Source organism: Ictidomys tridecemlineatus, chromosome 2 (assembly GCF_052094955.1).
Source record: "Ictidomys tridecemlineatus isolate mIctTri1 chromosome 2, mIctTri1.hap1, whole genome shotgun sequence".
NCBI lineage: Eukaryota > Metazoa > Chordata > Mammalia > Rodentia > Sciuridae > Ictidomys > Ictidomys tridecemlineatus.
Window position 1 is genome coordinate 25,498,598 of NC_135478.1, and position 21,185 is coordinate 25,519,782.

The 21,185-nt window shown below is 38.3% G+C and overlaps 1 long non-coding RNA gene and 1 pseudogene across 1 annotated transcript in view; both read left to right on the forward strand.

Annotated features, from left to right (window-relative positions):
- LOC101970292 (ADP/ATP translocase 2 pseudogene) overlaps positions 1-12,389 on the forward strand; it is a 38,787-nt pseudogene extending 26,398 nt beyond the window's left edge.
- The window catches only part of LOC144375046 (uncharacterized), a 94,877-nt gene that overhangs the window by 56,517 nt on the left and 17,175 nt on the right, over positions 1-21,185 (forward strand). The gene's annotated exons all lie outside the window — the stretch shown is intronic.

The following is a 21,185-nucleotide window of genomic DNA, read 5'->3' on the forward strand; positions in this document are numbered from 1 at the left end:
ACCAATGGCTTCCTAAATTTATTATATAGATTCCTGTGGAGTAGAATTTTGTGCGGTGGAATTTTCTAATTGGAGCTGGGGTGAAAGAAGAGGAAGAAGAAATAGATGGGAATACCAAATTATGAACAAATGAAAAAAATCTAAGTGTAAAATGTTATATTTCACTGCTCTTCTCCCAAACAATTCTGTGGGAAGAATGGAATAGGCACCTTGGCCAACTTCTGTCTGGGTGGTGGACTTGTGCAGTCCTAAATAGCATATGTATGGGGGCTGGGAACATAGCTTTGTAGGTAGCATGCTTGCCTCGAATGCACAAGGCCATGGGTTCAATCCCTAGCAACACACACACACACACAAAAGCTGGCCCTAAATAGCGTATAGTATGTCTTTTGAATTTTGTTGAGTAAATGGAAAGTTCAAAAGGGACAATTATGGGCAAGTCAGGAGGACATGTGGAGAAAGTGTATTTCCTACTTTCTGACCATGCCTCCATGGTCTGCAGTATCTATTTCCACCATCCAAACTGGTGTCAGAAGGGAAAAAGTCTTATGGATGTCCTTGGTCATCTGATTGTGTTTGTTCATGTGAGATTGTATAGATGGGGGTTGGAGAGAATTTTCAGGATCAGATAAGTGATAGTCTGAGAGTTGACACGAGATGACAAGGCAGTCCGTGGTTCTTATCAGAAGGCAATGGAAAAGAAGATGACCTAACATCATTGTTTTTTACTCAAAGCTCTTCAGCACTGGTGATGTCAGCTTAGGTTTATGATGTGGTTCGAAAATTTTTCATTTCATCCCATTAAAGTTTGGATCTGGAATATCCCCCCAAAGACTCATGCATTAAGAACATGATCCACAGTGCAGCAAGAGCCAAAGGTGGGGATTCTCAGCAAAGATTGGATCATGAGGGCTCTGATTTTATCAGTGGACTAATCCACTGATAGATGAATGGACTACTTGGAGGTGAGATCTAGTTGGAGGAAGTAACTCACTGAGGGTGTATCCTGGAAGAGCTTATCTCCTCCCTGTCCCCTTCCTCTCTCCCTCCCCCTCTCTCTTTTTCTCCCTGCTTCTTGGCTGCATCTTGTCCGTGTTTCATACTCATGTCCCTATATCTGTAAGAAGTCTTGCCTGATGGTTCTGTTCTTATATGACCTCACACTCTTTTGAATTCCCATGGCATTTTCTGTACAAGATGGCAAATGGATGTCATTGCCATATGCCTCCTTTGACTGGTTGGTAGTGGCTACCGTGTAGGTTGTGTTGAGGTGATGTGAAAATGAGGCCCTATCCAGACTCATGGGGAAAAGCTAGTGAGTGGATTCAGTGTTGTACCCCCCCCATACATATATTGAAGCTTAATTCTCAATGGATGGTATTTGAATTTGGGGGTTTGGGGAGGTAATTAGATCATGAATATGGAACCTTTCTAAGTGGGATCAATGTCCTTAGAAATGGATGTAGGAAAGAGCTGATCTCTCTCTGGATCAGGTGAGGTAGTGGTTTAGGAGCCAAGAAGTGACCCCGAACAGACACTGGCTCTTCTAGTACTTTTGTTTGTTGTGTAAGCAACCAAGTAAAAAGGTGCTTTAGTTATCACTTCTCATACTTAGCAGCAATGTCTTCCAAGAACACTAGTGTTAGGAGAAGCCCTATGACATACTTGCTCTGCACCATTCATATGACAATTTTATAATTCCTGTCTTTAATTGTCCTTTAGAAGCATTTTCTAACTCTCCATCTGTATTGTGCACCCACTGACAAGGGGACTGTATACTTCCATGTAGGTATAGAGCTTAGTTTCTGGCACGAATAAGGTATTTATCGTAATGGACCATTAGTGACTCATATTAGACAAATAGTCTCTATCAGATCCTGAGGCCTCTTTGTTCTGCAGATAGAGAAGAGCTGCTCTTGGAGTTTCTCTTGAGTGCTTAACCTACAGCCAGGCAGAAAGGCACAATTAAAAGAATCAGAGACATGAACATGGTTTTGCAATTAAGGTAGAAAGAGAGAAGGTGAAGCTACACTTGACCCAGACATTAAATACACATTCATTTGCCAGTGAGAATTTGTGTTTTTAAAATTTTCCATTGTAAACAATGATTTGAAGAAGAAAACCACAAATTAAAGTGGACTTAAAATTTAAATTGGATCCCTTCATGGAAAAACCAATTATGAATTATATCTTTATTAAATACATGCCCACAGCATGTAAAACTTACCAGATTTGGGACATATTTTCCCATTAAATGTAAATCCTATAAGAGTTTGCATCATTACTTCAGAGGAAAGACAGAAATATATTTAAATCTAAACTCATTAAATAGCTTAGAACAAAGGTCAATGCATGAATGAACAGTCTACCTATTTGTTTAATTTTCTTTTTAAATTTCTAAAGTTTTTGATGTATCATATTCATGGCTATTTCTTTGGAGGTAAATAAGTAGAGTAGATCATTATTGCCAATGCCTGGATCAACCTTGGGTTTGTTTATAATTAATAAAATATTTGAAAACTGTGCAACAGCTGTAAGCATTTTTTTTACCTAGTGTAGAAATTATCTGAGAGGATAAATTTCAAACTCATTCTGCAGCTCAGGGTGCTCAAGACACCATAAAGATAAGTTGTTGAGTGGCACTATGCACTGAAGGAATTAATACTACAGTTTTTATATAACCCCAAATGTACACATTTAAGTGGCTAATAGGTATCTGGCATTGTTCCACACACGACATGCCTTACAAAGATGAAAAGAGAGTCCTTAGAAAGAGTATTGGCCTTACTCTTGTACAGGTATGGATTCATGCTGCCACCGTAACTGACTAATTGTAGGAGCCTGCAATGGTTGCTGACCTTTTCTATCAGATCTATAATCCAATGATGCTGACTTCAAATGTCACCATATGAAGGAGGTAAAATGAAACAGAATTGGACAGTTAGGGGAGAAAGAGAGACTGCTGGAATAGACTTGGGTGGGAAGTTGCTCATTGTTGGGAGATAAAAAAGTATAAGATGTGGGATGGGTACTTCTTTTGATAAAGGGAGAATGGTATTAGAGGTTCTGCAGATAAACCAAACCTGTGTGTGTGTGTGTGTGTGTGTGTGTGTGTGTGTGTGTGTGTGTATATATAGATAGATAGATAGAGAGAGAGAGAGAGAGAGAGAGAGAGAGAGAGATGGATGAACCTTGAAAACTATGTTAAATTAAAGAAGTCAGTCACAGAAGGCCATAGGATTTTTGCACGGTTTGATTTTTATGAAATATCCAAAATAACTAAATTCTTAAAGACAAAAATCAGATTGGTAGTTGCCAGGGGCTGGGGTGAGGAGGCACTGGGGAGTGGTTGTCTATTGGGCTTGAGGTTTCATTTTGAAGTGATGAAAATAGTTTGGAATTTGATAGAAGAGGTAGTGGCGCAGGATTGTGTCACTAGACCATCAATGCCGCAGAAACGAATTAAAATGACTATTTTTAATTATAAAAGTGAAAATTTAAAAAAGTTCTTGGGCAACAGAAGCATAATCAAAACTTTTGAGAGGCTGTAGGTAACCTTATGAACATTAGGGATGGTCACAGCATCCAGGGGCTGCTAATACTGGGAAGGCTTCTTTCCCACTCCTCACCCTCAGCCTTCGTGCTCAGTCTCTTCCTTAGCTGGCATCTATGACATGCCCTGCATGGGACTCCCATTCAGGGGTCCTTTTAGTTTTCTACAACTCTTTGCTCTATTGGACCCATGTGGGCACCTTTTGTGCCTATATTAGCTCTTGTCCCCAGCCCACTGAGTCTTAAAGAAGAAAGGAAAACCTCTCCAGATGAGCTGCCATTTTGGTTCACTTCCTCATCTGGCCAATAGGGGCATCGTCAGGTCTCTTAGTTTTATTTTTTATTAATATATTATAGTTATGCATAATATTGGGATTCATTTTGACATAATTATACAAGCATGGAATATAATTTGCTCCAATTCAGTCCCAAGTATTTCTCTTTTTAGTGCATTATGGATATATCCATAATGCACTAAATATCTATTATATATATCTATTATATATTATATATATCTATTATATATATCTATTATATTATATATATATGTATATATACATATATACATATACATATATGTATATATACATATATACATATATATATAATTCACCGAGGTATATTCATATATGTACATAGGAAAGTTTGGTCAGATTCATTCCACTCTTCCTCACTTTTATTGCCCCTCCTCTCTCAACCTCAGTCCCCTTTCTCTACTCCACTGATTTGTCTTCTATTTTCATGGGATTTCCTCTTCACTTTTCCCCCCATTTATTTTGGTGTAGCTTCTGCATAGGAGAGAAAACATTTGACCCTTGACACAGTGAATTTCACCTTTTTGTATATCCATAATGCACTAATTTAAAACAAGCTATAAATAAATAGAAGAAAGATCCGTAGAGTGGAGAAAAGGGAACAGGGGGAGGGAGGCGGGAAGGGAAAGTAGAACCCCTGAATAATGCACCCTCCCTTGATCCAGAGAAGAATCCATCAGACGTCTTGTAGTCTTTTATCTCACAATAGGGAGCAGCCTTCCATACAAGTCTTTTCAAGCCACTCTTCTCCCCCAACCATCTAGATTGCTGGGGCTTTGTCTCTGCTATCAGGAAAGAGACCCAGCTGGTTTGCCTGGGTTCAAGCTCCAGCTACCTGAGGTTGGGAACCAGGGGTGTTGCTCCCCTTTGCCTGGGACTGAGATGACCTTCCCACCTCCTTCTGAGCTTTTACTTCCTGCTGCCTGCTGTGAATCCTCTCAGAGTACTGGGTTAGGTTAGCACTACCTGGAGTGTTCAGTTCTCAGGTCTGCTTCACCCCATTCCCCCAGTTCATAGTGAGGGGAGGGGGTTTCAGCAAATCTTGGCAAGTAGCAATCCCTCTAGGAGCTCCTTCTGGATGTATCATTGAGACATCCCACCACAAGGGTAGTCCCTCTGGCTTTATTTGTTGCTCTCTGAAGATGGGGAGGTGATGGGTTGGTTCAGTTTCTTCTAGTGCAGCTGAGCTACTCAGCTGTGAACTCCATGAAATGGTCACCACGCCCCACATGGCTTTCTGTCCACAATTTGGGTTAAACTGCTGGGATTCCTTCAGTTTATGTTGAGTTTTAATTTGGTCTGCTTTTCTTTCCAGCTGTTGTTAAGGAAGTGAGCTTATGTGCTTTTCCTCTTCATCTTTCTCTCTTTGTTTTCCCTCCCCCTTTCTTCCACTCCACTCTGGGTTCAGGGATAAGGAAATCTGTCCATGTTTTCTGCTCTGGTAACTGAAATTCAAGTCTCTTTAGGTCTCAGACTCTTTACTAGGGCATGTGAGAGCACTTATTCTGTCACCCCCTTCTCCAGTCAGGTCTTCCTTCACTGCCTCCTCTCTGTGCTGTGGAGGGGCTGGGAAACACCACCTTGCTCCACTACACCATCTTTCCCATCTATCCAATTTTTTCCCCCTTTTTCTGCCTAGTCAATTATTGACCAAGACTCACACATATGAAAGCTGTTGATCCGGATGGCATGTCCAGAGAAGGGAATCTGAATGTTTTCCTTCATGCTAGCATCTGCCATCTTGTTTTTTCTTTTTTATGATTTTTACTTTGTATCTTGATTTCAGTTAGGATCCCTCTTACTATCTTTCATCCATCTTTTCTTTTGGTTTTCTAATCCATGCTTCCATCTTGAGAGTATTCTTGTATTATAACTTGGTTAAGACAACAAGCTTAGCTGGTTATTCTTAATAAGATTAATGTGTAGCGTATGGGAAGGTTGATGTTGACCTTTGGCAGGACAAGAAATGTGTTCATAAGACAGTAATGGAAGAAAATATCATTGAAAGTAGACAAGGAATGGTGTGACCATGACATTGACTGGAATGTCTTCATGGGTGTTGAAGTAACCAAAATCAATGACAAGAATTGAGAGGGAGAAAAATGAATGGGGGTAGATGTCTGAGAACTCAGGAGATAGCCACAGGAAGCAGGAGAGGCAGATGGCGTAGATTTTTGGTTTTCATTGTAAAGGGCTGAGGTTTATACCAGTGAGGGGAGAGAAATAGTTCAGGAAGTAGCAATGAGGAGCTGAAAGGATACCTACCTCCTTCTCTTGGCACAAAAGGAACTTGTGGTGTGGGAGAAAACAGCCACCTCTTGAAAAGACTGTAGGAGAAGCAGTGTCCTTGGGTTCAGCCTAGTTTCAGTTATGCAAGAAACTTAAAGAAAGTTCAGTCTATAGCTTTCCCATAATGTTAAGGTCTTTTAGTTTGCCATTTGACACATGAAAAATGAAATAGAATATAGAACCCATTTTGATGTAGAATGACTATAATTTTCAGTTATTAGAAAATGCTGATAAAGACACAGACATCAGGTTTTAAGGCATCAACTTACTTGTTGGACAAATTACTAGGTACTCTTTTTATCCATGATAATAAACCTAAATTAGGGCTTTTTTGGGGGGAATGTTCCAAAGAGTATTATTCTTCTATCAGATTAAGGGCTCTGACATACATATTCGGTGATTTAGAGGTTGTTATTTTTATAAAAATATAACTTCTACATCTAAGGTATATCAATTTATTTTCTGAATAAATATTACAACTATAGAATTTTTTAACTTTATCATATTTAAGGAAAGCTGGCCTTTTAAAAATGTCAAGTTTTGATACATTCTCTTCAACATTGCAGTTAGATCATATGGACGTGTTGAAAGAGAATCCCTGTTGTGAATTGTAAGAAAAAGACTTGCACCTTGTGGGAAACAACCTAGGCTTGGCACTGCTCCTGGGGGTTGGCAGGTTTGCTGCAGGTTTTGCTGGGTCGCATTCTAAAGAAGAGTCAGCATTCCCATGTCTGTCGGTTCTGGTTTTCCTTCTATTTCTCCCCCCTCCTTTTTATTTGCTCTAATTACACAATGACAACAGAATGCACATTGCACCCAATGGAGCACAACTTCTCATTCCTCTGACTTTACATGGTACAGAGTCACTCCAGTAATATAACCAAACATATGTATATATATATATATATATATGGTAATAATGTCTGTCTCATTCAACCATCCTTCCCATCCCCAAAGCCTCACCCCTCCTCTCACGTCCCTCTGCACAATACAAAGTTCCTTCTTTCTTCCCTACCTCCCTGCACTATGGATCAGCATCTGCTTAATAGAAAAAGTATTCAGCCTTTGGTTTTGGGGGATTGGCTTATTTCACTTAGCATGATATTCTCTAGTTCCATCCATTTACCTGCAAATGCCATAATTTCATTCTTCTTTGAGGCTGAGTAATATTTCATTGTGTATATGTACCACATTTTCTTTATCAATTCATCTGCTGAAGGGCATCTAGGTTGGATTTATAATTTAGCTATTGTGAATTGAGTTGCTGTAAACATTGATGTGCCTGTGTCACTGTAGTATTCTGAATTTAAGTTTTTTGGGTATAAACTGAAGAGTGGGATAGCTGGGTCAAATGGTGGTTCCATTCCAATTTTTCTAAGAAATCTCCACACTGCTTTCCAAAGTGGTTGCACCAATTTGCAATCCCACTGACAACGTATGAGTGGTTTTTCCTTCTAATAATCAAAATAGCAGAACATGGTACTGTGCTAATTGGGCCCCAGAGTCTAAAAGAGATTTTTAGTTTGTAAGTCATGTGATCTCATGAAAATAGTGGAACTTTCTTAATTAGAAAACTTTGGGTTTATAGGTAGTCCGTATTTTCTTATTAAAGAAGTTATTTGAATGGAAGTAACTAACTAAAAGCTGTTCAGAGCAAAGTCAGGCTCCTGATATTTCCACCTATCTCACTTCTTTCCGTGAAGGACCACTTGGTAGGAGAAGTGGAGCCAAAACAGGATATAGATTTTCAATATATGACACCACAGGAAACCTTATTATGCCTTTTGATCTATGAAAACCACTCAACTTCAAAGAGTTGGCTCAATAATGACTTGATTGTTTCTTGACAAGAGTTGAGCTCACACATGAAACAGAAATCAAACATTTAGGTCAATGTTCCCTCCATGTTTTGGCACATCATGAATAGGAATAAAAGGGAATTTGCCCATCATAAAAGGCTGTCAGTGTGAATGGCCTACATGATGGGCGTTACGTCTTCTAGTTCAGGGTCCCCATGATTGCAAATCCTCAACTAAAGGTAGAAGATTCCAAAAAATTGACTTGCGCGAAAGATGAAGTTTGTGGGAAACAGTTCCCCACCCCCCGCTTTTGTGGTCATTATTTCCCTCTAAAGAATGCTGTGGTGAAGATCCTAGTTTTGCATGAAATTGTTTTAAAAAATAATTTAGAATCATATCACATTAGAATGGGTTGAAAGTAACCTTAGTAACTTGATTTACCCATGGGAAAATGAGGCCCCTCTTGTTCTTGGTGGAGTGCAAGGAGAAATTGTGACCTTCTCCCTGGTCACCTCCTTCTTCTTAGTAGCCCAGAGTGGTCCTCTTTGGGTTTGGAGGACTATCACTTTAGGTCAAAGATGAAGCAAAGTTCAATATGATACTATATTTTCATTTATAGAACTATACAAATAGAAGTAACTTTTATATCAGGAAGTCCAACTGTAGGCGACTAAATGCAAATAGGAACATAGTGATTTTTTTTACATTTGTACATATAGACACTTTTAAAGGCAAATGAGAGATATCATCATTTATGGCATACAAAATGCATAAATTGTGTATTACAATTTATTTTAGGGAAGAAAACAGAAATGTGATCGGCTTACTGAGTTTCCATTTTCATAGAGTTCTGCATTGTTCTGGAAAAATAAACTTCTAAAAGCCAATGGCAGGGCAGACATTTTTCTGCCTTTATGACACAGATTATCATGTGATTATACCTTCGGGAACAAATTTTACATTTTACTTGTGGGTGAATTCTATCTGAATTGCTGAAAAGTGTCATAAAGCTTTATTTAAAAAATAACCATTGTACTTCTTTTCTATATACATAAGGTTGTATATAAATTTCTGACAAAATTGCATACAGAAAACTCATTTTTCATGTTTAATGATTATAATAATCTACATTTATTAAGCTTGAATTATAGGTTTCAGAGATACTTTTGAGATTCCAAATTAAGAAAATATAGTTTTCATTGTGTTTGCATGTTCAACTTTTCTTTCGTTACTTAAGTTATAAAGAAAATCAGCCTTTTTTTTTCTTTTGAGGGGGAGTACTGGGGATTGAACTCAGGGGCACTCAGTCACTGAGCCACATCCCCAGCCTTATTTTGTATTTTATTTAGCGACAGGGTCTCACTGAGTTGCTTAGTGCCTTGCTTTTGCTGAGGCTAGATTTGAACTCATGATCATCCTGACTCAGCCTCTTGAGCAACTGGTATTACAGGCATGTGCCACCATGTACCATGTCCAACATCCTATTTTTTTTTAATGCACCAGGAATACAGGGTAATTTTTCCAAAGGAGAGGGTAATTGATCTTTTCCAAGAAGAATTAAAGTTATTTCAGAAACGTAGAAAGAAAAGATGGGAAAATCCTAAACTTCTTGAAATTTCCTTGAGTTACGAAACACCTATTTTTAATGCTCCTTATTCTTCCTAAAGATTGAGTGTGAATGAACCTGTGTTTATCAGATAGAAAAATGAGAATGTGGCAGTGGACAAAAATAACTCCCTTAGCTATGGGTTAAGAATGAGAGCATCTCTGGGGTTGTTCACAGCCTAGAACATTGTGATGCTCTGAGGGGGCAGACAGAGAAATGGGGCATGGATGTAATGAACCAAAGGTGGCTTAGTGTTGGCATACCTGTCCATAGTAACATATCTAAAGAGATAACCAGGGTGTCTGCAGATGTGGTCTGGAAAGAGGATCCAGGAGGAAGCTTTACCAAAGCACAGTTGTTCTAGTCGGCTGGTGCTGCTCTTAGGTTGCCAATGTACCAAGCATTGGGATCTGCCCAAATCTCTTTTCTCTGCTTTTTTTTATATTGCATAATCTTATTACTATTCCCCATTTCACCTTAATGAGGACACGAGGGTTCTGAAGGGTTAAATTGCACCTCAGGATCATGCTTCAGCAGGAAGCAGAGCTGAAAGTTGAAATCAGGTCTGTTTTTCTTCGAAGTCTGAATTCTCACATCTTGACACTCTGACTGTTCACTAGAAAGTAGTTATCCTAGTTTCTTTCTGTAAAGTACGTAATGTTGATTAGTCTGAGTGCACGTGAGATTGATCAACTCTGGGGATCAGGACAAAGATGAGTTTCTGGGTGTGTAAAGTTGAGATGTGAGGTGTGGCCAAGGGACACTTCTCAGCTCCCTGCCTGCTCCCAGAAGCAACCCAGCCCTGTCCTCTCTTCAGTTTTAACATCACAAACTTCCAGAGAGGAGCTGCAGAGGTTGTGGTATAAAATCATATACTAGTGCCCTTGCAGCAAGTAATGGGCGGGCGGTTTAGGGAAAATTTTGAAAGAAGAAAAATGTTATTTGTTCTCAAATCCACAGAAGCTTCAAATTCATAGTGCCAGTATTTACTTTGACAGTCTGCACCAGAAGGAATAATATATTTTTCTCATAAAGGATGCCAAAGCTAGCTATGGAGAGAAATTCCTGATGTTAGCCTCTCTGTATAAGTGGTTATTTTCAATGGATAGAGTGCTAGTCAAAGTTCTGGATTATCAGTCTTCAGGTTTCAAATTGCCCCATTTAGTTGCAAGAAAATTTGAATGGCCTCTCTTCTGTTTTGGGGGTACATTGTTTCTGTTCTAAAAGCAGGACTCCTGGGAAGAGTGGGCATCCAGCCTTGTAATTTTTCACGCATTGTGTCCTGGCTGGTGAATGATCAGTTCAGCTAGTTGCTTGGTCAGAGGCTCAGTTGGTTCCAAGTTATTTTTCACTAAGCAGTATTTAGCGCCCAGAGGGCACCTAGTAAGTATTGGTTGAGGGAGAGACCAGGAATTTGAGGAGAATAGAAAAAGTGTATGAGAGAAAATAATATAAGAAATGAAAGTAAAACATGCATCTGGCTGAATAAAGGCTGAAGTTTGCAGACTGCAATTTCCTAGTTGGTGTTAAGGAGGATAAATTTAATCTGGTTAGAATCCCGTGAAACTTTGTACTTCTAAAGGGAAGGAGGAAAAATCTTAAATCCTTCCAAAGGGGCCAAAACTAAAGAGGAATTAAAAAATAGACTGGCATCAGGCTATAAGAACACCAAGTGCTAAAAGACAAATTGCTATAAAGCCATAAAGCCATTATTAGGACAAGTGGTAAAATTTGAATAAGGTCTGATAAAATAATAGAGTGTGTTAACATTATTGACATCCTTGACCTTGACAAAAATATATTGGCTATGGAAGTGAATGTCCTTGTTTTGGGGATATACACACTGAAGTATTTAGGGATGAAGGATACCTTGTCAGTAAGTTACTTTCAATTGGATAAAAAGTGGATAAAAGAGGAAATGCAGCAAAATATTAACAATGGTGTATATGCATAAAGGAAATATAAAAGTCTTTTGTATTTTCATTCCAATTTTTTGAAAGTTTAAAATATTATCAGAAGTAAAAATTAAAACACTTGAGTGTAAGAAAAAATTTTTAATCCATAATCCTGTATTTGGACACAATTATCAATTGTGAAGGCAAAATTAAGATATTGTCACATGAATGTGAGGAAATCATAACATCTACAGTCTTCTATGAAACAATTGTAAGTTTCATCTCCAAGACTATGGTAGTGCCCATGGAGTGCATCAAGCTGCTGCTTTTCAGTACATCATTCCAGCAAGCAAAACAACAAAAACAAGCAATGCAAAGGTATTATAGTCTATATGGTTCATGTTCCCAGAAATAGGGAGTCCTGTCCTTCTGATGTTGTGATCTAGACAATGTCATCAGATACATACTCACCCAGATTCTCAAGATTCCTTTTAAACATAAACATAGGTAGATCTTCACTGGTGGTGTGGACAAGAGGATCTGGTTTTGGCACTACTTTGCAGAGAATCTGACATTAAGTGGTGCCAAAGGGTCCAGATCCTGGTGTTTTGTGTACCTTCTTGATTTTACCTATACCTGTCTAGCAGCTAATGTGGGTAAAGCTGAAGGTGAGAGGGAATTCAAAGGCCTTAGTGACAGCCTGATTAAGATCTACAAACTTGCAGGGCTTCAGTGCCTGTCGCAAGGCCTGAATGTGTCTGTGCAGTGTATTGTCATCTGCTGAGCTGCCTACTTTGGTATCACTGATGCTGCAAAAAGAATGCTTCCAGATCCTAAGAATACCTACATCTTTATTAGCTTTATGATCACACAGTCCATCACTGCCATTGCTGAGTTGACTTCCTATCTGTTTACCACATCATGCTGCAGTTAGTGTACAAAGGAACCGATATATAGGCATTCTTGACAGCTGGTGATGAAGGAAGTTAAGTTTTTTCAACAGTGCATGAGCCACTGTTCTGAGAGACATCAGTGGTGCTTTTGTATTTCGCTTGTAGAAAAAGAATCAAGACACATAAATTATTTTCTAGCTTTATTGTCCCTGTGATTGGTCATGTTGTATTATATATCTTGAATAATCTTCACAGATTCTTGTGTGTCTATCAATGGTAACTATTTACTCATTGAAAATGGGAAACAATAATATTCATCTGACCAGTTTTCTTCTTTTAAAGCCATTTTCATGATGATTATGATGACAATGGTGATGAAAAGCAATTATTTTTTTGTTTTAGCTATTCCTGATAAATAACAAATTTGAAGAAATAAAATTATATAAAGTACAAAGAGTACAAATTGTGACAACTCATTTGAAATAATTTGAGTGATCTATAATTATTAAGGAAATAGTGTTTTTAAGTTTATAATATTCCCCCAAAGTAATCTCCCAGCTCAAATAATTTCACTGGAGAATTCTACCAAATCTTTAAAGAAAAATTATAGCGAATGCTGTACAATCTCTTCGAGAGAATAGAAGAGAGAACAATTTCCAATTCATTTTTTTAAAGTTAGTATTATCTTGACACCCAAACTAGATAAATACACAATACAAAGAAAAAACCTATAGGCCCATATACCTTATGGATATAGATCAAAAATTTCTAATAAAAATACTGATACAAGTAAGTAGAATTAGGCAATAGGTTAAAAAAATATACACCGTTTTATTTTACTTTTATTTCAAGACAAAATTTACTTTTATTCAAGATGATTCAATATTTTAAAACCAATCAAAGTAACCTACCACATTAACATGCTAAAGAAGAAAAAAAATCACATGATACTATCAATTTATATAGAAAAGCACTTGACAAAATTCAACATCCATTCAGAAAAATAGGAGTAGTGGGGTAGCTTCTTACATAATAAGAAGCATACACAAAAAACTTAAACCAAACATTATACTTGATGAAAAAATGGTGCTTTATCTCTGGGAAAGGATGTTCACTCTCTGTATTTTTATTCAACATAGAGCTGAAAGTTCTTGCTAGTGCAATACAACAAAAAGGGTAAAAAAAAGGCATACAGATCAGAAAGAAAGAAAAATTTATAGATGACAAGATTGTCAAGATTGTCTACATAGAAGATCATAAGAAATCTAATAATAAGTAAGTTCATCAAGGTTGCAGGGTACAAAACAAACATACAAATCTTGTATTTGTATTTACTAAAAATCAATATGTAGACACTGAAATAAAAATGAGTAGTATTTAAAAATCATCCCCAATATAATATTTAGCATAAATCTAATGAAGCATGTAAATGACCAGAATGTTGAAAATGATGCAGCATTGATGAAAGCAATCAAAGAAGATCTAAACAAATGGAAAAATGTATACCATGTGCATGAATTGGAAGATTAAACAGTAAAAACAAAAGTTCTCTGCAAGTAGATATATAGACTTAATCCCTTTCTCACTGAAATTCCAGAAAGATTTTTTTTTGTAGTTATACAAAAGTATTACAAAATTTATAAAGGAAAGATCTAGAATAGCTGAAATAATGTGGAAAATGCAGAATAAGAGAAATCAGCATACTCAATTCTAAAGGCTTACTATATAGATACAGTAATCAAGGCAGTGCAATATTGGTATAAAAGCAACTGAATAGAGGAGTCACAGTCTTTACAACAAATGATCCTGGAGCATTTTGACATCTTTTAGCAAAAAGAAAACATCAAACAAAACAACAAAACGCTTCTTCAATCTCACTACTGATTAAAAAATGAGCTGAAAATGGAAACTAGATTTAAATGTAAAATATTAAGCAAGAAAAATTTTAGAGAGTCCCACAAGAAAAAATCTTAGGAATTTGAGGCTGGGTTAGGAGTTCTTGATTTGACATCAAAAGCATGATCCAGAAAAGAAAAAGACTGATAAAGTAAATGTCACCAAAATTTACATGCTTTTGTTCTGGGAATGACCCTGTTAAGAAGTTGAAAAAATAAGCTACAAAATGAAAGAACATATTTGCAAATCACAAATACAACAAAGACCTTAATATCTAGAATATATAAAGAACTCTTAAAATCAATAGTGAAAAAAAATCAATTCAGTTAGAAGATGAACAACAGACATGAAGAGACATTTCATCAAAGGGTATATACGAATGGCAAATTCACACATAAAAATACATTCAATATCATTACCTATTTGAGAATACCAATAAAATCCACAATCAAATATCACTAGATACCTATCAGAATGGCTAGAGAGTGGTGACTTATTCAAATTCTGACAAAAATGTAAAGAAACATTTCTTCAAAAATTTAAAATCTAACTACCAAATGAGCCAGCAATTGCACTTCTGGGCATTTATATTAGAGAAAACTTGTAGTCACATAAAAACTTTATATGGATGTTTATAGAATTTTTATTTACAATGGTCAAAAACTAGAAACAACCCAAATGTTTTCCAATGGATAAATGGTTAAACAAACTGGTACCTCCAGACCATTAAAACAGTATCTAGCAATAAAAAAGAACAAACTGTCAACAAGTGCAACAATCTGTACTAATCTCTTGAGGGCTAAACTGCATGAAAAAATAGTGAAAAGCCAATACCTGGAGGTATTCCACTTATGTAACATTTTCTAGATGACAAACTCTAGATGTAGACAACAGAGTAGTGAGTGTTAGGAGTTAAGGCGAGAGTTGGGGCTGAAGCGTAGTGGTTGTGTTATAAGGGTCAATAAGAGGGATTCTTGTGATGGAAGTGTTTCCTGTCTTGACTCTATCAAAGTCAACATCCTGTTGGGATATTGTCTTACAGTTGGACAAGTCACCATTGGAGGAAATTAGATAGCATACATGGGATTCTCTGTACTATTTCTTATATGGTTTACTACATGGAAATTTATAATTATCTCAAGATAAATATTTTAATTTGAAAAATCCCTTAAAATACTGTAAGTTTTAGCTAGTCTAATCTGCATTGAAAGGACACACAACCAAATGTAATGGTTCAAACACAATAGAAGTTAATTTCTTGTTCATGTTCCAAGTAGGTGTCCAGTAGGGCAATTGGACCCTCTCTACATGATAGTTTAGGGATGTGCATTCCTTCTGTCTTGTCCCTGTGGCTCTGACAGTCACTAGGGTCTGGCTGCCAATGGTTGAGGCTGAGCTGTTTCATCCAGGACAACACCTGGTAGAAGGAGAAAGAGAGCATGGGGGTGGCCCACTGTCTCTGAAAAGCCTGGATCTAGAAGTGACCCACGTTTCTGCTCATGTTCAGTGGCAAATGTGGATTCCCACATCTAGCTCCATGGAAGATTGGGAAATGTGGTCCTTGTTGAGGGAGCAGCCTCTGAGATGTAAATAAGAACAGGGGGAACAGATGTTTTTGGACAGATTTCTACTTGAAATTTAAGAAAACTTTCAGCAATTTGGAGTGTTTAAAAGAAGAAAAGAAATGCCTTGGCTTTCTTGCTCTATTCTCCCAGAGTTTGAGGTCACCACTGTGAATGGTTTGTAGTATTTCTTTCCACACTTTTTCTAAGCATTTACACATACAATCATAGGCAACCAGCTTCCACAGAAAGACCCGCAAAAATGAGTGCAGTTCCACATAGCATTGTACAATTTTCTACTTTTACTCATGAATATTTTTTCTAGCATTCCTGTGTATGCCTCTTCAGTCTCCGTGAACACTTTCACTAAAAAAAAAAAAAGCGCCAGTCTCATATTTCATAGAAGAGACATACTGCACTGCTTGTTTATATTGTTATGGAGCCATTTCTTTTTGCCCCATATATAGACTGTTACAAATTTTATGCTATTATAAGTAGTACTTAGTTAAATAATTTTGGGCAAAAACCCATTTATGTGTTTAGTATTTTTCCATTTATGAGATTCAGAAATAGAATTCCTGAGCTCAGGACCACTGGGTTCATGGTTTAAGTTCCACTTCATTTCATTTTATTTTTTTCTCATTCTTTTCTCTTTTGGGGGTATGCTTTCATAAGTTGCATGTCAGCAAAGTTTTCCTCTGCAGAAGTTTACTGAATCTACTGAGTTCAAAAAGGCACATTTTATTTCTAGATCTGTTTTGAATTTTATTGTTTTACTTCTTGGGCTTACAATTCTTATGCTAGTAAGTATGTGGAAAAATAGACACAAGGGCCTAGCTCATTCTTGGAAAATTGCAGTTTCTCATTCCCAAGAGCTTTTCTAATAAAAGGCAGATTTCTGGGCTGCTCATCCCTTACTCTCTTCCCTGCAGGGGGAGAAACTATGTGTTGTTGAGATCATTTACACTGTACTAATTTATGCTTCTTTGAATTAGCAAAGTTTCAAAGAACTTAATTCCTTGGTAGGGGACCACTTCTCTTGAGTTTGTAGGTCTTGACAGAAGATCCATCCTTGGGCTTTTGGCTCCACCCCAGATCCAGATCCTTGTTTTAGGAGCATTAAGCTTTTCTCAGTCTTATATCCATTAATCAGCTTCATATTGAAACTGTTCTTCCTGTTCCTAGTTGACTCCATCAATAATCCTGCTGGGGTCCTTTTGCTTTCTCTTCTCTGGGAAATACATTTTTTCCCCTCCCTTATCTCTCTAGTTTATGACCTGACCCTTTCTCTTTATAAAATCTATAAAAACATCCTGGGTATTTTTTTTCCCTGAGGGAAATTTATTTCTGTTTTAGGAGATTTTACTGTGTTCTCTCCCTGCTCCTCTGGTGAATTTGCTTTGGATGGTTTTCTTAGCTTCCCCTCTTTCCTTCTATGTTCTGCCTCTTCCCCATCTGGTCTGTGTCCTTCTCTTGCTTCACCTTTGATGGCTTCTGTTTTACCTTTTGAGGGTAGCAGAGATGGGACACTGGCAGCTCCCAGTGGAAGAATGTGTTGGTCAGCAAAATAGGCTGATGGACTGGCTGATAGTCAAAAGAAGAGAGCATTATGATTCACGGCCATAGCGACATGGCCAGACTATGTTTGTGGGTGTGCATGTGTGATTGTGTGTATGTGTGTGTGTGTGTGTGTGTACACATGTGTGTGTCAGACAAATGGAAGCTGAGAAGCTAGTCAAGGAAACCAAGACATGGAAGAGAAAGCATTGGGTAGTCAAAGGAAAGAAACAGATAAATACTACCAGCTTTAGAAAAGACCGGAAGGAGGATGGAAAAAATACTTTCTGAAGAAAAGTTTAAAAAATGTTGAGAAACTCTTTTCTTTTGAAAAAAAAAAAGTGATGTGAACAGGAGCCAGACTGCATGGTATTAGAGCAGAAATAAGCAAAGAGTTGGAACTCAGGCTCTGGAATCTGACTGCCTGAGTTCCAATTCTAGCAGCACCACAGACTAGCTCATTGGCAGAGGACAACCTCCTTGCTTTTCATGTTGTTCACCTGTGGAACAGGGATGGTGATAATGCCTCCCTTCTAGGACTGTTGTGAGGGTTCGATGAGGCGATACAAAGTGAAGCAGAACCCAGGACGATGAACTGGAGCCCAGTGCAGTGGCTGACACAAGGAAAAGCTGGCACCCTTCACCATGTGCATGTGGAGAAACTGAAGGAGCCGACAGAGTGGGAAGGAGAACAACTCTCAGTGACGGTGTGAATAAGTACTGTGGTGTCTGGTGCCTCCCACTGTCCTTTAGAGCATAAAAGTATGGAAGGCTACTTTGTCTCCGCTTTTCAAATCTCCTGCAAGATTTGTGGCCTGTGGAGACCTGGAATCATTCAGGGAAGCCATCTGGGAGGTATGGTTCTAGCTTCACCATCTTTTAGCCTACCAAGCCACCATAACGTGTTTAAAGTGATAATAAATATTAACAAAAATATATTTTTTGAATCACAAAAAGAAAAAGTAAGAAAGTCTCTGGTCTGAGAAAACCAGAAACAGGAAGGAAGAAAGGTGGTGGACCCCAAGTGTCCACTGGAGGTGTGTGTAGGGGTGAAGGTGGGTTCTGTGAGGTGGGATTCTTCCAGCTTCTTTCTCTCATAGTTGCTGATGCTATCCGGAGCCAGCAGGCTGGACCCATCTTCTCTCTCAGATGCTGATCAGAGCTCTCTACTTTCCCTCTGCCTCAGCACCCTCCCTCCCCAACGCCTGAACTTTCCCAGCCATGTTAGGAGAATGGTGGGATGCTGTTTCCAAGAAAGTACAGCCATGTCTCTGGGGAGCTATTGACACCGGGGCTCCCATGAAACTCTGGTCTTCATATAGAAATGACAGCGCACACATAAGGAAGGAAGAATCTGCAGCTAGTCCTCTGATTTATCCCCTCCATGCCTCAGTTTATTTGTACGGAAGATAAGGTTGTCAGCCACCTTCCTCAAAAGGATATTCTGAGTTTTCACATAGAAGATCTGACATTTATTAAGCAGGGTTATAAGAAAGCCCTGATTTAATCTCTGGAAAAATGCTTTGAGCGGTTCAAACATAGGGACCATATAAGCATAAAGAATTTTGCCCATAGCTCTTGACAGAGGCATGGGCTAGACGATGGTTCCCTCTGCTTGTGTACTTGTATCTAGACAAGTTAAGTGGAGAATCAGAGAGGATCAGCATATACTATGCTGGCTTATTAACTATTAACTAGTCACATACCGAACAAATATATTCTGAAAATATTTATCATATAGAAGGATAGAATCTTTTGGTCAAAGGTGATCATAGGGCAGTCAATACCTTTTTAGTAGGATGACACCACTTTGGGAGAAACAATAGTACACCTTTTGAGCCATCTGTGTGCAAATCACTCCAGGAGGTCCTTTCACAGAAATATTTCCTGTAATCCTGTCAATAATCCTTTCAGGTAGGTACTATTGTCTCTGAGGCTCTGAAAGGTTAAGTATTTTGCTTAAGGCTACAAACTAGGGGGGGGGGAACAAAATCAGAATTTGAATCATATTAAAATAAAATCCACACTCTTCTCATTATATTTTCAAACACTCATCATTGCATTGTATGTAGGCCAATAGCTGTACTACTTCGCTTTTGCTATTGATGTTCTTTTTGTGCATGTGATGAGGTGGCAATGCAAGATAAAATGAGCTTTTAAGGACTATATAATTTACTGATGTTGTATTTTGGAGCATACGCTCGGAGTCTCAAGTATCTCTAGACTTACATAATCACAAGCAATGCTGTCACTGCTGTTGTGTACTTATGAAACAGATTATCCTCCTTGGAAGAAAGATTGTGTAAGAAGAAAACCAATAACAGCTGCATTCATGAGAATGCAAGGTCAAATGCACTCACTGCAAGGAAGTTCCCTTGAAGAATACATATGTTTAAGAAAAAACAGAGGCATTATTAAAAACAAACAACAAAAAACCCCCAAAACAAAACAAAACAAATAAAACAAAAAAAAAAAAAAACCCACACCCACTTGTGCAGTAAAATCATGGAGTTTGAGGTCATTCCATTTCTTCTTCCTGGTTGGGGCTATAAACTCCTATTTTTCCAAGAATAAATAATCACCAAGAGTCCCTCATTGTTTCTGGCCTGTTACATGTTGAAAAAGTGACTTTCCAAAAGCTATTTGCTGTACACTCGGAAATCTAATAAAAGTCATTTTATGTTCAGCACGAAATGAAAACATTAATGAATAATTGGGTGTGCAGCATTGCACCCACACCAACAGTTAGCTGAGGGTTAAAACAGTGAAACTTTAGATAAAGGTGTTAAAAGGTTTTGGAGCAGGGAGGGGGGTTCCAGTTTTCTGGCCACGATGCACGTGTGGAGAGGGTATGGAGAAGGGGGTGCTGGTAGGCTGAGGACGATGGAGTGTCCTCCAGGGCTGCCGCTACCCAGGCAAGGGCAGAAATCCCTGGAGTTCTTCCAATTCATTGTCTGAATGTAGCCTCCTTTGAGTAACTACACGTGGTCTTTGTTTAATTTGTCATTTGGGTTTCCTTCTAAGTTCTTCTACAGAGACTAGGTCTTGTCAAAAGGCAGACTCCTAGTCCTGTTGAGCACTTTGGTTTGTGGGGCTGTCTGAAGTGAAGGAAGAAGCTGGAAAGAAACTTTGCTCTACTTTAAAGAATGAGAGGCATTTGGAGTTCCTAGGGCAAGATGGGAGAAAGCGGAGAGGAGCAGCTAGAAAGCAGGCAGTGAGCTGGTGGAAAGTTGATGGCTTGAACTTCTTTGCTGACATCACCAGGCCAAGTCTACTAAACTCAGCCCATGATTTATGGGAGTGGATTTATTATAAACAGCCATGAGAAGGCCGAATTTTGCCCCCAGCCTGAGGTAGTGCAGTTCATAAACAGTTTGCAAAGGCATAGAAACAGGGAAGCATATGGGGGTCTAGAATGAGCAGAATTTGAAATGTTTTATGGCTGAGGAAATGGGCTGGAAGTTTGCACAGCTAGTGAGTGCTGAGCCAGGCTGGAACCCACATAGTCTGAGCGTCCTTAATGGCTACCCTGCAATTGGTGGGAACACCTCGGTGGAGAGTTTACAGTTCCTCCTGGGCACTAACACCAGTCTTACAATTAATCTCAGACCCAGATTTACTCAATACACTTTGCTTTTAACAATGCTCATAAATTTGAGCCTTAAAAAATGATGAAATGTGAACAGTTTCTTTCTTTTTTTCCTCATTGACCCCCTCCTGACCTGAGTTGTCTCTAAAATCAATAGAGGTTGGCGGGGGCAGGTGCACAGAGAGGTCTTGTGGAGCAGCCTGGTCAGCAAGTGACAATAAATCTATAGTATC